General features: G+C 47.1%; 2 long non-coding RNA genes across 2 annotated transcripts in view; one reads left to right on the top strand and one right to left on the bottom strand.

The window, feature by feature from the left end:
- LOC113604947 (uncharacterized) overlaps window positions 1-16,943 on the bottom strand; it is a 106,015-nt gene that overhangs the window by 78,463 nt on the left and 10,609 nt on the right. The window contains exons 4-5 of the long non-coding RNA XR_008289670.1: window positions 12,386-14,957; window positions 852-10,151 (exon numbers count right to left, since the gene is read on the bottom strand). This is a non-coding gene — a long non-coding RNA (uncharacterized LOC113604947). The remainder of the gene's footprint in view (window positions 1-851; window positions 10,152-12,385; window positions 14,958-16,943) is intronic.
- On the top strand, window positions 5,996-14,663 carry LOC113604945 (uncharacterized). The gene is made up of 3 exons (XR_003426996.2): window positions 5,996-6,745; window positions 10,978-11,321; window positions 14,481-14,663. It is a non-coding gene; the product is annotated as an uncharacterized LOC113604945 (long non-coding RNA).

Genomic DNA, 16,943 nt, shown 5'->3' on the forward strand with positions numbered 1-16,943 from the left:
CTTCCTCACTCTCACTCTGTCTCTCTATCAAAAATCAATAATCTAAAATTTTAAAAATAAAATAAAATAAAATGCATCATTTAACCAACCTGGGCTATTCACACTGCACACGCTGCCTTAGTACACTCCATTCACACAACCCCTCGCTCGCTTCTCAGTTTCTTCCCCTCCATATAATCTTAATGCCCCTATTTATTTCTTGCTTGTTTCTAGGAACACTTTGACTTTTTTATTAAGTCAAAATTAATAGCTTTGCACCCTAGGAATGAGCTACAAAACTGTGTTATTTTTGGAAAGTCCTTCTAAGGTTTGGTTTGGCTGGATTTGATTCGTTTTTTTTTTTTTCTCAATGGTAGCCCTGAATTAATGACTGTAGGGAATCTCTGTTAGAACATTGAAGGCTGCCTGGGCTCACACGTGTTTAAAAATGCTTTGTGTGTACGAGCACACACAGGCACAGGAAGGGTGAAGATCGTAGCTCAAGAATCATGCAGCAGACATAGCACAAGGGAGCTCTACATCAACAGCAGGTGCCTTCTATCATCTTCTACGTTATTGCAAGTCAAGTTGGAGAAAAACTGGAAATTAATTGGAAGAGCCATAAAGACAACATCAGAAACATCACCTGGCTTGCTGTACTCATTTTTTTTCCCAATTAATTTTTGGAAATACTTGCTTTTCTTTTGTGCTAATTTCCGAGTAATTGTCCACTTTGGAACTCTTACAAAATGGGTAGGTATTTGAGAACCATGATGACCTGTGACCTTTGACCCAATGTGATCTTTACTGGGGGGATCCATGAAAGATTGATTTGAGCAGAGCTGAGTTAGACAAACAAGCCATTCACGTACCTTTAAATCCGGAGGCAAATCAGGTAAAAATGTTAGCAACCTTTGTGGCCTGGAATTTCCTGCCCCCATAGTCAGGAATTAGGACGATACTGCTCCTAGCCTCTGCAAGTATTGATGAAGATGTTTCTGGATCTTTCCCTTCAAATGGACCCCTAGAATAATCCAATGGAGCATACGAGGTCCCGTCAACAGGTAAGCTGGCTTCTTGACAAATAACTTTAAAAAAGAATAGAAAAGGGTGCCTTTTACATTATTTAGAGCAATAATTCTAAATATTTCCATCACAGACATATTGAATCAAAGGAATATTCAATCCTTCTTCCAAAGAGTCCAAGTTTTAGGAAGACCTTTAATTAGCGTCAAAGCACAGGAAAATGGGAGTTTCTGACGGGGCTGAGTTCCTGGGAGCCATGCAGAGAGGACAGGATCACAACCTGAGAGAAACTGCCCAGTGCTGTTCTCTAGTGAGGGGTCCTGCGTCAGGGCGGGACGGCAGCTACACGGGACAGCAGTTACAAGCATTTGTGGCTGGCCTTACTGCCACTCCAGAAACTTCAGTCGCTGTGGAATTGCCCAGGCTGGGAGCTACTGACCTTGACGCCTCATTCCCACCATCTCTGAGCCCGCTGACCAAGCTGAGGAGACAAAGTAGGTGGAGAGGGAGGGTTTAGGAGGCGACATGCAGGCTGCACGTTCATTTTCTCTGAGGCGTATTTATGTTTAAATGTAGGGGACAAAACCCAACTGGATCACATTAACAAAAATTTTAAAACAGAGAAGCATCAGGACACCTGGGTGGCTCAGTCAGCTAAGCATCCAAATCTTGGTTTCAGCTCTGGTCATGATGTCACGGTTTGTGGGGTTGAGCCCCGTGACAGGCTCTGTGCCACTAACACGCAGCCCGTTTGGGATTCTCTCTCTCTCTCCCTCTCTCTTCTCAAAACAAATAAACTTAAAAAACAAAACAAAACAGAAATGCATCGATACTAATGCGATGTCCTACATTATTCACATGCCCACCCTCTATGGACTCCTTATTTGCAAATTTCCCTACTCACTAAAATGCATCTGTAACCTCAAAACCGATGCTCAAAGAACTTTCATGGTCATTCACTGACATGCACAAAGTGACGAGTTTGAGTGACCCCACATCCGGGTTCCCAGCCAAGGCAAAACACAGAGAGTCTCTGCCTTCTTGTTTCAGCTCCATACTGTAAACAAATGGCCTCTTGCCAATCTATTTAGCGCAATGTTTTTTGTATTTGTGTGCTTCCTGTTGGTGATTTCACTGTTTAAAATAGCCCCCCGCCATAATGCTGCAAGTGTTCTCAAGAGCCAGGAAGCTGTGATGTGTCTTATAAGAAAAAGTACATGTGTTAGAAAAGCTTCATTAGGGCAGGGGCCATAGCGCTGTTGGCCATGAGTTCTATGTTGATGAATCAACAATAGATATCAAATAAAGTGTCTTTAAACAGAAACACACATAAAATAAGAATAGGAATTTGTCAGTTGACAAAAATGCTATAAACAGAAGCTCACAGGAACCTAACCATGTATTTCTCCTAAGAACAATGGTCCTGTTCACTGAGTCAGTGTTTGAAGTGACTTTGTAGAACACTGCCATGAATATTGAGGACCAATTGTACTTAAAATTTCATTTCCTGGGGCACCTGGGTTGGCTCAGTCGGTTAAGCATCCGACTCTTGGTTTCAGCTCAGGTCATGATCTCACGGCTCATGAGTTCGAGCCCCACATTGGGCTCCTCGCTGATAGCACAGAGTTGCTTGGGATTCCCTCTCTCCCTCTCTCTCTGCCCCACCTCCGTGCTTGCTCTCTCTCTCTCTCTCTCAATAAATAAAAAAAACGTTTAAAAACTTCTCCTTTCCTGCTTGCTTCAGTTACTATTATAACAAAAATACTTGGCAACATGATCCTATAACAAGGCTTCTTTTCCATCTACTTAACCATTCCCTTATTGTTGGGCCTTGGGTTGTTTCCGATATTTCAACCTTATAGACAAAGCTGCAGACAGTATATGGTGTAGGCATTCCACAGGGACACTTATCCATCTTATCCTTGTCGGCATCCCCAGCACAAATCTCAGGGCTTGACATAGAGTTCATCTCAAATAAATGTTTGTTGAGTGAATGAATAATGTCAGGTTGAACGATGATGGTTAAAGACCATCAGTTCAAGATGGAAGTCTTAGCAGGTGCTCAATACATGCCGGTTGTCTGACATATTAACATCTGCTGATCACCCTGTATGTGTTTGTAGCTAACACCAGGCCTGGATTCTTACTCTCATCCTCCTGTTTAATCCACGCCACCTTCTGAGTTAAGTTTGATTAGCCCCATTGTATGTAGAGCCACACAGCTAAGTAGAGCCACCACCATGCTTCTAGCCCAGGTCTCAGTGACTCCCAATCCCCTGCTCTTTCTGCTTCACCAGGCTGAAGACCTCGGTGTGTGCTGAGCTATGTGGGCACAGCTCTAGAGCCACGGGATCAGGGCGAGTGGTTCAGTCAACCCTCTACAGGGCCCGCGGGACATCCAATGCCTGAGGCTCTGCCTTCTCCCCACTCCTTATAATTCTGCCACCTGAAGTCCTCCTTTCTCCCATAACCACACAGGCTGGACGTGGTAGGTGGCTGTCGCCATGCGTCACTCCTGGGCCTTGCCCTCACAGAGGTACTTGGTGGGCACTCAGCCTTCAATGCTGGGGCCCATGTAAACTGAAACTCATACCTGACTTGCCCGTGCTGTGGGAATGGATGTGATGAGGCAAGCAAGGCAGAGCCTATTGGATTCCAGAAGCTTTTCAAGGTTGAGGTTTTGAACTCCTCTTTTGATTTGAGTGGGTCGGAGTTGGGAGTGGGATGGGGGCAATGTTGGGGCATTCCTTGATATTTATAAAAGATGAGGCAGAGATGGAAATAAGCTTTGTCCATTTGATCTGCATTTCAAAAATAGAGGGATCACCTCAACTGGTAAGTCCCCAGTCAGGGAAGGATGATGGGTATTAGGCATGAACCTTAAGGTTGGTAATTGTTAATAGAGTAACTCAGATATGGTGGCGAGTCCCAGGGCAGGGGTCAGAGGACTCTTGCAACTTCGGAGGCTCACCAGTTGATCCGTCAGTAACCTTTCCCATTTTACAAAACAGCTACACGCCATTCTGTTCTCTGTTTCACGAGGCTGTCAGGAAGGAAAAGAGAAGATGGTGTTCCCTGTGCTGAGAATGTCTGTGCCTCTTAGCTGTCGGGGGCACTCCCACTCATCTGACTCGCAAGACCCAAGGCGAATGTTTTCCTTCTCTGAAGACTTCTTTGGTGGAACTCTCCCAAAGTAGCCACAACATCCCCTTTGTCATATAGCGCCCCACGTAGACTCATTGTACGCAACAAGCTGCCCTGAAAACACGGGCTTATTGTGTCTGTCTCTCCTGGAGGTAGAGACCATACTTAATCCACTGTCGGTCCCCAGCAACGTCTGCCACGTAGAAGGTGTTCTGCAAGCACTGAACGAATGAGTGGGAAAAGGCAGAGATCAGCATCTTCTTAAGAAGTTGCAGTATCTTTCTGCACGTTTCTTTAAGTGCCCTCAAAATTCACAGTGCTGTCTTGAAGCGTGGAGTCTTTGAAGGGGATGTCAATGCTAGTTTCTCTTACCATGCAGGAACCCTTTTTCAGCATCCCAGGAGAAGTAGTTGTTCCATATCTCCCCCGGACATCCCCAATGATTGTAAGCAGGGGGAATTATTCGTGAACCCTGCCTTTCTGTGGGTACTCTGACTTCTTCATTACCAAGGGCCCTGAGGTTCTGGAAGACGGGGAAACAATCACAGTGATAACAATCATGCTTTGTTGACGGAAACGTTTATTATACAGCTAACAGTGAGTACTGAGGTACGATGTACTCTTCTTGGTGCTTAATTCACTGAATCTTCATTCTACCCTCCACCAACCCTACAGAATGGTATGATTGTTATCTTCACTTCATAGACAGGAAATTTGAGGCCCAGAGAGGTAAAAAAAAAAATAATAATAACTTGCCGAAGGCCATGCAGTAAACTGCAGAGCTAGGGTCAGAACCCAGGTGATCTAGCTCTAGAACCCATACTCTAACTACCGACCTCTGCTTCTCCATAGAAGTGAGTGAACGATGTTTAGGGTGCACGGTGCACTTGGCATTACATCGGCCCTTTTCCATATATGAACTCTGTCATCACTGGGGACAATCCTGAGACTCAGACAAGCGAGTATCCCCATGGAACAGGTAAAGCAACATTCCAGCCCCGACCCCCTATGATACGTGTCACGCGTCCCGTAGGTTGGCTAGGACCACCCCACGAACATTGCCTTGGATAGAAGGAGACCGTGTCTCAGAAAACACTTCTTCCAGGCTACACAGAAATGTAGTTTCTATGAATTCATTTTGGATCTGTCAACATATACCGGGAACGTCCAAGGAGTCTCTTTTCTGCTCTTAGCCTCAGTTTTCTCACTTATGAAATTTGGAGACCAGACCAGGGCTCTAAGACCCTGTCCTACCTTGGCATCGGGCTCTGCTGCCCTGAGGTCTATGCGAGAAGAGAAGGGCAGGGGGAGATGGAGGGGAGGGAGGAGGTGGGTGGAGTTGGCAGTTACTGGAGAGGCAGCAGAGCCCCCAGGTCTTAGAAATGGGCAGAGGAGAAGAATCTACAAAGAGCAGTAAAAGCAAAAAGGGGAGAGAGATCCCACAATCTCCTGGCAACACCCTCAAGATTCTGTTCCCTACCCCCATTCAGTCTAGAACACACCCTTCCCACACCTTCTGATAGAAACTGGGCTAGGGGACGCCTGGGTGGCTCAGTCAGATGAGCATCCAACTCTTGGTTATGGCTCAGGTCATGATCTCACTGCTCAAGAGTTTGAACCCCACCTCAGGCTCTGCACTGACAGCGTGGAGCCTGCTTGGGATTCTCTCTCTCTCCCTCTCTCTCCCTGTCCCCGATTGGTGCTGTTTCTCTCTCTCCCTCTCAAAACAAATAAATACACTGTACCCAAAAAAAGCTTTTTATAAAAAAAAAAAAAAGACAAAGAATCTCCTGGTGATTCCCTCAAGGTTCTGTTCTCTACCCCCCTTCGGTGCAGATCACCGCCTTCCCAGACCTTCTAATCGAAGCTGGGCCAGCCCTGTTTCCAGGCAGCGGGGGGAGCCGGCGGCAGGCATATCTCAACACTCCACAAGTGAGCAGCTCCTCCCAGCCTCCCCACGGGAACCCCTGCCCCACAGTCCTCCTTTTGCCAGCTGCCCTCGGAGGACAGAAGTCACCCCAGGAGACACCAGGTGGGCAGGGTGGCCCTGAGGTTAGCTGAGGTTTAACACCCGCCTGGAGGGCAGGTGTGCCAGGCTGCTCTCCGACAAAGCACCTTCCCTGCGTGGGAAGGGCCCCTCAGCTTTCCACGGCCCCAGACAATGCTGAGAAGCCCACTTTTTGCGAGTCGCTCAAGGTTTGGGACCCTCCTCCGCAGCTCGCATTCAAACCACACCGTGCACACCCTGTGCGGTGCGCTGGGAGGCAGGAGACATCAGGCCACACAGCTGAGAGCCCCTACCCTGTGCACCCTCTCTGAAGAGGGAGAACAGAGGCGCTAAGACCTGGGCCCCCTCCCTCTCTGCTCATCCCTCCCAAAAGGGTGAGGAGGAGAATTACCTTTCGGCCCTCGTCTGGGCCAGCCTGGACGCTGGTGTCATCGCCTGCATTCCCCGGGGTGTTTGTCGGGGTGACACTGAATGCTCAAGGTCAGGGTCTGGCCTGCCTCCCGTACTCAGCACTGAGGCCCCCCCACCCGTGGGTTTGATTTTGACGAGACGAGGCCGCAAATGGGAAAACATCACGCTCTTCCTCAGGTGGGTCTTGAAGTAGAAACTTGGGACAAGGGTGTTCGAAACCAGAGGCCAGAGGGCTGAGCCGGGCCCCGCAAGCCAACCTGAGCAGCAATAAGGCTGAGACTTGAACCTCCGTCGGCCCACTCCCGCGTCTGTGACTCGGCTGGCCCAACCCAGAGGGAAACGATGTGTGAACCCCACCGCTGCTAACTCACCATCGGGACGAATGGCGGCGGCCCTAACTTACCCCTCCCCGACTCCAGCACTGGCCACGGGGAGGGTACAGGCGTCCAGTGCATACCATGCTCCCAACGCTTTAGGAGAGGGACCCACGTAACCCATCACCCAACCGAAAAAGAGAGGCTTCCAGCTCCAGCCGCCCCCCCACCCCTCAGGGCCTCAATCTGCTCGGCTACAAAATAGGGGTAAGAATAGCCCTTTCAATGAGATGACTATAAAGCCCGGGAAGTGCACCCCCGTTTACAAAGGTGGGTGCTGAGCACCCCCATTGAGAGAGAGGAGAAGGCAGCCAGAACTGTTTCACAGCTAAAACGGCTCCTGGAGGAGACAGGGCCTGGGGGCTGGGCGGAGGGTATTATCGGGGCCCAGGTGAGTTCACGGGGGTGATGCTGCTCAGCTGGGGCAGGAGGGGAAGCGGGGGGCTGGGGGCTCCGGCTCTCAGAGTCACCAATTGTCTGTCGCCCTGCTCCCTCACACATGTGGCAGGCAGAGATAAATTAACGGCAATCAACAATAAGACTTCAACTTTGTAATGAACTTGGTGGAGTGCGCCTTCTATTTTTAACTGGCCCAATTTCTCGGTCACATCACATGACTCCTATTGTCTTGGCTGAGAATTATGAGAAACAGAGAGAGAGAGAGAGAGAGAGGGACGAGAAAGTGAAACTGGGCCATATTTTTTAGTTCAGCAAGGTGACAAACTCTTAGTTGCATGTGTATTTTCTCTTTCATTCGCAATTTGCTAAGTAGCTTTAGAGAAAAACAGTGACTTCTTCTTCCACAGTGCTCCATTTAAGGAAACAAAGAGCTAGAAAATGACCTGATTGGGGTCACATAGAAAGTTCTGAAATAAATAAGAAGTTGCTTTGGAGACTGTGTCGATGATTTAGTTCCATTTAACTTCAGGGGTCTCGGAAGCTTTTTGGGTTTGGAGATGGGGTGGGCTTAGCTCACATTTTTACCATTCATGTAATATTTCCCGTCATATTGGGCAGCGCCCTGGTGTAGTGGCAAGAATGTTGGCTTAAGCTTGGAATGAAACTATTCTCTGCCTTTCTTGACCAGCGTGGGCTGACATGGGAAACTCTGGTGGCATAGATGCGTTCCCTGCGTATTATGTCATTCCCTCGATCTCCACGAATGACTCTCCAGGGCAAGTGTCAATGTCTTGAAGACAACCTGCAACTCATTGCTCCAGCATCCCTGAGGCTGAAGGGAGGAGATCTCCTTGTTTCTCATCTGTTACCCAGGAAAGAGAACCAAAGTGGTTCCTTAAAATTCATCGGTTTCAACAAGTTAGCTTAACTACACAGATTCTGAATTACTCAACTTCGGAGTCGCCTAAACATTTGAAATCTGAATGCCCTTGTTAGGAAGTTGGAAATCTTAAGAAGCTGCCCCTTTGGCATTATCAGTAGGTCCCTAATTCTGGACCTTCTGTGTTTAAGCCCACGATTCCCGAACTGTGGGTTGAGGTACCCCGAGGCCCACAGCAAACTCAGGGAAGCACTGAAGAGTATTTTGTATCTTGGAGCAGTTCCTGACATCCGTTAGACATCACACAAACCACGTGCTTTGTGGTCGTTCCTTCCTGCAACAGTAGATTGTGCTACATTCCTTTCAACGACATCTTATCCTCGCAAAGCGGGGTTTGGGGGTTCAGTGATAACAGGCAGATGAAGTGTGAAAGTCACTGTGAGACAGGAAACGAAGATGTTAGTGTCCAATCAGATGCCAGGATCAGAGAAGCTGCATAGCACCCAAAAGGCTCACATGCCGTTCGCTGTATTTATTCAAGAATGAGATAAAAATGGTTCTTTTACTTTCAATTTATGGGTATGATTATTTCAGGTGGGTACTAATTTGTTAGGAGATAAATGATTATTAAGTTATTGGCTAGAACTACTTAATAAACAGAACTGTTAGGTATTTCTTTTGGTCTATGGGCACCATGAGCCAAAATGGTTTGGGAAACCCATAAGCTAGCTTACAACTCTGGAGGTGGCCTTTCAGCTTCTTACTTATAAAGGTCTCTTCAAGTGCAATGGAAACTATTATAAATATTGTGGCAAGTTGTATTTGCCCCCCAAAAGCCCCCAGCAATATTTCTAGTCACATTCTGTTTTCTAGAAACTTGCCTCTCCTCTCATTATAAGGTTGAGCTTAATTTCCCTTGTCTTTTGAACAAGAGTCAAGTTTTTTATAATTATCTTTTTAATGTTTATTTATTTTTGAGAGAGAGACAGAGACAGAGCATGAGTGGGAGAGGGGCAGAGACACAGAATCTGAAGCAGGCTCCAGGCTCTGAGCTGTCAGCATAGAGCCCAACGCGAGGCTGAGACTCACAAACCATGAGCTCATGACCCGAGCCAAAGTCAGACACTTAACTGCCTGAGCCACGCAGGCACCCCTGAACATGAGTCAGGTTTAATGACTCCCTTCTAACGAAAGCTACTGAATACAACGTACAGAAGCCATGCTGGGTGACTCTTAAGGCCAGGTTGAAAAGATGATGAGGCTTCAGCCTGCCTTTCTCTTCGGATGCCTGCCCTGGGAACCCAGCCACCATGCTGTGAGGGAGCCCAAGCAGCCCATGTGGAGAGGAACTGAGACCCCCCTCAGCCAGCATCAGCCGCCCCTACTTATCCAAATCTTGACCAAACAAGCCTTCAGATGATTATAGCCCCAAGCTTGGAGTCCGGCAGCTAAGGCTCCAAACACTATGAAGCAAAAATAAGCCATCCTCTCTGTGCCCTATTAGAATTCCTGACCCAGAGATCAGTGAGCATAATAAATGGTTGTGTTAAGCCTCTGAAATTTGGGGTACTTTGTCACGCAGCATTAGATAACCCAAGCGAGTATGATGGACACGTATGAGATGCCTATCCAGCCCAGGAACTACTAGCTTCCCCAGCTCTTCTCTGGAATTCTCTCCATATACACTCACCCCATCCATATAACCACAGAGAGGACACCCCCCCACACACACACCTTACTTGCACCAGGTAACTCCACCCCTCTGGCCAAGAGGATTGGACCAGGAGTAACAACCTGACCAAACAAAGTCAATCCCAATCTTGTCTCAGGAATTTGGAACTGAGAGGGAGATTGGTGCTTCTGTTGTCACTGGTTCCCTTGACGTGTAACTTCAGGAGTTTCGGGGCAGCCATCTTGGACGCCACATAGACTGGCAAGCAGAGACAGAAGAAGAAACAGACACACAGGGCAAAGCAGAGGTAAGAGGGAGAAAGTGTGCTGCCCCAGGTCTTGGAAGGACTTGCAGTTCTGGACTCCAGTTCTTCCTGAGGCTCCAGAGAGCAACCTCCAAGCCATTTCTTTAAAATAAATTCCCCGTGTTTTGCTTACATTTGCTAGGATTTGTTTCTGCAGCCTCAGGGTATTTTTCACATCTACCCAGCACTTTACAGCCCACTGAGGCTCTTTATCTGCATGATCTCATACAATCCTGACCAGAACTCTGTAAGAGGTATATGTTACCACCCCCCATCATCAAGAAGAAGAAACAGAGGTCCAGAGGAAGCTACGGGGGTAAGGCTCACAGGTGGAAACAGACATTAAACCAGAACTACAACCTGTCTTCTGTCTCCAAATGCCAAGCTGTGTTTGGGGGATATTTCTTCCTCCTGCTCTGTAGAAGTGGGGAGGTGACATCTGGTTTGTCTCTGAAACCAATCATATGTCCACAGTGTTTTCCTGCTGCTTCATAAGACTCAGGGATGCCCAGCATTCAGGCCAGTCCTTGGGAAACCAGACCCTCAGCCAAGGATACAGGGTGCCCAGTGCCCAGTGCCCAGCACCCAGAGAGCTCAGTACCCAAAAGGAGCCCAGTGGGCACTGTAGATGCTCCAGACAAGCAACTCGTCCAGTCTGAGGTGGCCGGAGATGCTGCTCAAAGGAAATGGCATGGGAAGTTCAGGAGCACTTGGATACGTCCAAGGTGAGGGTGAAGGGGGGAGGGAGATCATACTCCAAAATTGCCTTTTTCTTTCCAGGACCTTCTCAGGTTCTTCAGTAACAAGAAACCTGAACCTTTGAATCCTCAAGGCCTTCAACTCTCCCTGAGAAAGTCTGCTGAAGAAAGCATCTAGTCCAGCCTCCAACCGATGAATGAGACCCCTCTGCCGAATCTGAGCAACGCTCTAATCTCCTGCTGTCAAACAAGGGACGGGGGCCACGGGGCGTGGGAAGCACATGAGCAGAGAACGACCTGGGTTCAAGCCCTGATTCTGCCACATATTCCTGCTGGTCCCTACATAAGTCACTTAAGATGTCTCAACCTCAATTTCCTCATCTCTCCCCTTCAACTGAGATGTTGTTTGTTCAACCCAGAAAAAAGGTAGGTGAAGTGTCCTACATCCGTCATAGTAAACGCTCAGCAAAGTCTAACATTTAAATGACCTCTTCTGACAGCCCATCCAATCTTTGTTTGGTCCTTATTGTTAGAAATGGTTTCTTCTATGTGGATGAGCTAAGCTCTGCCTGCCCGGAATGCCCACCGCTGACCCTGCCTCTGCCTCCAGAGCCCCCCGAAAGACAGCCCTCAAGCCCCCAACCTTCCTGCACACACCACTGCTTCCACCCTCAGACTGGTCCCTTCCCTGCTCCCCACAGTCAGACTGTGGAAGCTGCAGACTGTCTGTGTGTTCCTGGGGGAGCCTGCGCACATTGAAAACCTTGTTTGCATGGAAACTCCCTCACTGAGTCGGGTCAGCAGCTTCTGTCAACACAGCCCTCAGATAAGATGCTGTAACTCAGAATGTTTGGCTCAATAGACATCTGCTACGCCCGAATCATACGTCCCGTGCTAGCGGCCTCCAAAAGGCAATTTCAGATTTCCCCATCCTTCTCTCCCCTTCTCTCCCATGCCCGGCCTCCCCACTGCACAAATAGAAGCCAAAGGGAAAGGTCCAATTATTCCATGGAGATTTAGCTACTGTATTGACAAAACTCAGCGTTAATTCCCAGAAAGCATTCAAGCCCTGGGGTGGGGGCAGGGTGGGGGCAGGGAGAGCCCGCTGGATAACTGGGTGAGAGTCATAGCCGCTTTTCAGCCGAATCTGACCTAGTTTAATGAAATCAGGTCATCTGTGAGCTCTTCATTACCCTCAGACTAAACAGGACCCAACAGAGCAGCCAATGTCCCTGGCCTTTCTGAATTCTGCTCATTCGCATTATGACATTTTGATGTTGGGTCTTAATGCGTGTTGACTTAGTGGCTGGGCCCCTGCAAAGGTAGTAAACAGGCAGGAAAGTAAACAAGAGGGCTGATGTTAAAAGCACACACACACAAAGGCAGTGTAAATACCCCAGGTCCCCAGCCTGCATCCTCAGGGAAGCCAGCAGACAAAAGGCGTCACGAGTGTCTGTGACTATTATCGCTGATGGACGGACAGGACTCACCTATTATCCTGCCGGCTCTTCAGCTGGAACTCGCGGCTTCAGCAGATCTTCGGGGCAGGGAGTGGGCTGGGAGGGAAATGAAATTGTCAGTTTAGGGATGGTAGATTGGATTCAAGGGCAAATTGCTCTCTGGCAACAACTGCAGAGGACAGGGACAGTCACTCCTCTTGAGACTGTCCTATGGGCTGGTGATGGCTTTATTTCATCTGCTGTCCCAATCTGCATTTTCCGGAAACTGAAGCCTGTGGCCTGGGAGTCTGCAAAGGAACCGTCTTCTCTCGGTGGATGCTTATTAATGGGATGACTATTTACGGAAGTAAATGATATGTGTGACTTCCCGGTCCCTATCAGAATCGTCACAGCCTGTCAACCTCAGAAAGGGCAGGATGCTCCATCCCTGGTACGCACAGCAAGCGCTTCAGTACAGAGGTGGCCCAAGGACTGAGGGTTCGGGGTGTGGTCACAGTTTTAACTGAAGATGAACTTAACGGGCACAGACTGGCTCAGGCGGACAGCCAAGGGAGGCAGGAGGGAATTCGCGCACACACTGGCTATTCTCTGGAGTCCGTAGTAGTCCGGGGTGGGGTTGAGAGTCTCACATGGTGATGAATTTGGTCTGGGTTCTGGCTGTTGCCTGTTGAGCAATGGCTCCCGGTGGGAAAACGCCGTCCCCTCACCCTCCCTTCCCGAAGGCTCCTTGCCTTCGGGGAAACACTCCTCTGTCAGTTACCTCATTGACGTGCCCAGCCCCTGTGGAGAGAGGCCTGAGGGCTCACAGTGTAGACTGGAAGAAGTGAAATACTGTGACCTAAGGGTGACCTGAGCAAGGAGTGTCACTTGTCTGGCTTTTAGTTTTTCCATGTGCTTCCCCACAACATTTCTAAGGCTCTTCTATGAAGTTCGTTCTGATTCTACAGAGTCCTAAAACCATTCTCTGCCTCGGTTCCCCGGGCCCCCATACTCCTTTTCAGAGCAGGTGTGCCCTGGAGAAGCCATCTCTGTGGTCTTTTGGGCTCCACCACTGGCCTCGGCTGCCTTAATGCCAGGCTCGGACGCTGACCTGCTCCCTCCCAGTGCCACCACTTGAGAGTAGTGCTTGCCCTGGGTCTATTGTTTCCTTTAGCGATTGGTAGACACAGTTGGCCACAGAAGAAAACCAGTTTCTTTCCCAAAAGCAAGGGATTACAAGCTGGTCCACTCCATGACTCTACAGAGCCGAAGGGATGGAAGGCGTTGGGTCTGCCCCTGTGCCTGGCCTGACAACCAGAGTTAGACTGTCCAGAGAAGCAAGATCCTGCCGTCAGAATGACGGCTGAGATTCTGGCTTTAACCCCTCTGTACTATCTAATGGGGAAAATGGCAGGATCGGGTTTCCTGTTTTATTGGCATCGATAATATATATTCAGTGACCATGTCTGCAGTGAGGCAATTGGTTTAAAAGGGGGTTATAAGGATTGACTTGTATTTAAGTGCTTAGAATTCCAGAATGGTAATTATCTCGATGTGCATCCTAATTTATAGGAACTCCAAAGAGCTCAACAGCATATAAATTTGAGCCTGTCTAAATCAGTCTCTGAAAGAACATCTATAATCAGAGAGGCAGAAAAAACACTTTGTCCAAAGAAAGGCTAGAGAAGTTTAGTCCAGTGGTTCTCAAACATTTAACCACAGAATCTTGTGGTTGAGATAAAAGCTTCCATGAAAACCAAATACATAAAACAGACCCAAGGGGTCTGCTCAGGTAGAAGCAGAGGAAGGGCTCAGAGCCCTGCCTCCTTTTCCCTCTTTCAGCCCCTTCCCCAGGCCATCAAGGCTCAAGGCACCCATGGAACGTCTGGGGCTCTGACGAATGCGTTGAGAAGCAACGACCTACTACAAGCTCCTCAGTTTATAGATGAGGACCCCTAGGTCTAGAAAGATGAAACGAATTGTCAAAATCGGAGTGCAAGTCAGAGACAGGAGAGGAAGTAGATTTCTGGGACTGCGAGCAATGCTCACTCACCATTACGTTAAGTGCCCACTTTTCAATGCTGCCCCAACCAATCTTCATTATTTACTTGCATTCAGGAGTTAACTTTAAAAGTGTCTTTTTCAGAGACGCCTGGGTGGCTCAGTTGGTGGAGTGTCCGACTTCAGCTCAGGTCATGATCTCATGGTTCATGAGTTCAAGCCCCATGTCAGACCGTGCTGACAGCTCAGGACTCGGAGCTGGCTTCAAATTCTGTGTCTCCCTCTGCCGCTCGCCCACTCACGCTCTGTCTCTCTCTCTCTCTCTCTCTCTCTCAAAAATCAATAAACATTAAAAAAATGAAAGCGCCTTTTCCAGAACTGAAACAAAGTTTTATCAATAAGATGAACAGGCATAACAATGCTGGTGGAGGAAAGGCAGTTGACCCAGAATTAGCAAGTGGTGGTACATTACCTTAGATAAGTCTTTTTCTTTCTGGAAACTATTCTTTTCATCTGGAGACGCTAAACTCAGTGACTTCGAAGCTCATACAGACTTTAAGGCTAAATAGCATGGATTTAGATCTTCAAGGTCATCTCTTCTTTATTCTCCTATAAATGATTCCTTTGAATTAGATGACATAGCTAAAGTAGAAAACTCAATAGAAAGATCAGAAAACACAATTATGGAATCTTTGAACTGTTTTGTTGTGTGTGTGTGTGTGTGTGTGTGTATATATATATATATATATATATATACATATATACATGGATGTGTATATGAAAATATGGGAAATGAAATATATAGCCAAAGAAATGTGAGTATATATCCAAAAGAATTGGAAAATAAGACATAAAAGATGAAATGTTGGGATCAACCCACAATATTCAACATCTGACTAATGCTATTTACAGAAAGAAAAAACAGGAGAAAATTATTACAGACATAATTATTTTATTTATTTACTTATTATTTATTTATTTATTTATCTATTTTAATGTTTATTTATCTTTGAGACAGAGAGAGAGCACAAGTAGGAGAGGGGCAGAGAGAGAGAGGGAGACATAGAATCCGAAGCAGGCTCCAGGCTCTGAACTGTCAGCACAGAGCCCAATGCAGGGCTCGAACCCACGAACCATGAGATCATGACCTAAGCTGAAGTTGGACACTCAACCAACTGAGCCACCAAGGTGCCCCAGACGTAATTATTTTAAAGAAAAATTCCTAGAAGGGAAGGGCATGATGAGCTCCAGGATCAAAAGTATACAAGAAAAAAAAAAAAAAAAAGACGAATCTTCAGTGTAAAGTTTCAAAATACTGAGATAAGGAAAGATCTTAAAACTTCCACTAGCTAAACAGGAAAAAAAAAAAAAAGCTTCCAGGGAAGAACATTAAATTCTATCCAAAGATTGGGGATGAGAATGGCATCAGACTTCTCAATAGCAATATAAAATATTAGAAAACAAACAATGCTTTCAGGGGCACCTGGGTGGCTTAGTCAGTTAAGCGTCCGACTTTGGCTCAGGTCATGATCTCACAGCTCCTGAGTTCCAGCCCTTCTTCAGGCTCTGTGTTGACAGCTTGGAGCCTGGAGCCTGCTTCACATTCTGTGCGTCCCTCTCTCTCTCTGCTCCATCCCACTAGCCCTCTGTCTCTCAAAAATACATGTTAAAAAAATTTTTAAAAAACAGAAAGAATGCTTTCATATTTCTGAGAGAAAGTGATTTTCAACATAGATCTCTATACCCAGCCAAACTAGCTAAATAATGTAATGATCGAATACAGACAATTTTTGTTACGCAAGAATTCAAAAATTTTACATCCCATACACCATTTCCTAGAAAGCTGGCATGGGTTATGCCACATCAAAACAGGGGATTAAACAACAGAACAGATAGGTAGATAGATAATGAGAGAGAGAGAGAGAAAGTGAGAGAAAGGTGAGTGATCAGCTGAACAAATGAATAGGAGCAGATCAGCCAACACAGAAAGGCAGCAATGATAAGTCACACATAGCAGGCAAAATAGGCTAAGGTGTGCTGGGGCTTACAACTACACAGTTTTATTTCTTGCTACATGTCCATCGTGGGTTGGTTATAGCTCTACTTCGTGTCATCTCTGCTCCAGATCTAAGTGGAACATCCTCTATCTGAAATGTTGACAGCCGTCCCAGCAGGGGATAAAAGAGGCCACAGCAAGCCATACTCTGGCTCTAAGATTTCTTCTCAGAAGTGATACACGTGTGCACACATGCACACACACACACACACACACACACACACACACACACACACCTTCTACTCACATTTCATTGGCCAAAGCAGGTCACAGGACCAAACCTGATATATGGGACTCAGAGATCTAATCTTCTCCAAGAAGGGGCAGTGAATATGTTTTAACATACAGTCTACCTCATCCCAGAATGACAGCTGCATATCAGGCTTAAAACTCAGTCCAAATTAGAACACAAGACAAAGGGCAATGAGAGTGTTCCAGAGGTGGGGAAATGCAACTGATAAATGGTCTGCTTCATACAAGCACTTGCAAAACACAATTGATAAACCTTAATGATTTTAAGAAATTAAAAATAGGTACATAGTCTTATGCAGA

This window comes from Acinonyx jubatus, chromosome A3 (assembly GCF_027475565.1).
Source record: "Acinonyx jubatus isolate Ajub_Pintada_27869175 chromosome A3, VMU_Ajub_asm_v1.0, whole genome shotgun sequence".
Lineage (NCBI taxonomy): Eukaryota > Metazoa > Chordata > Mammalia > Carnivora > Felidae > Acinonyx > Acinonyx jubatus.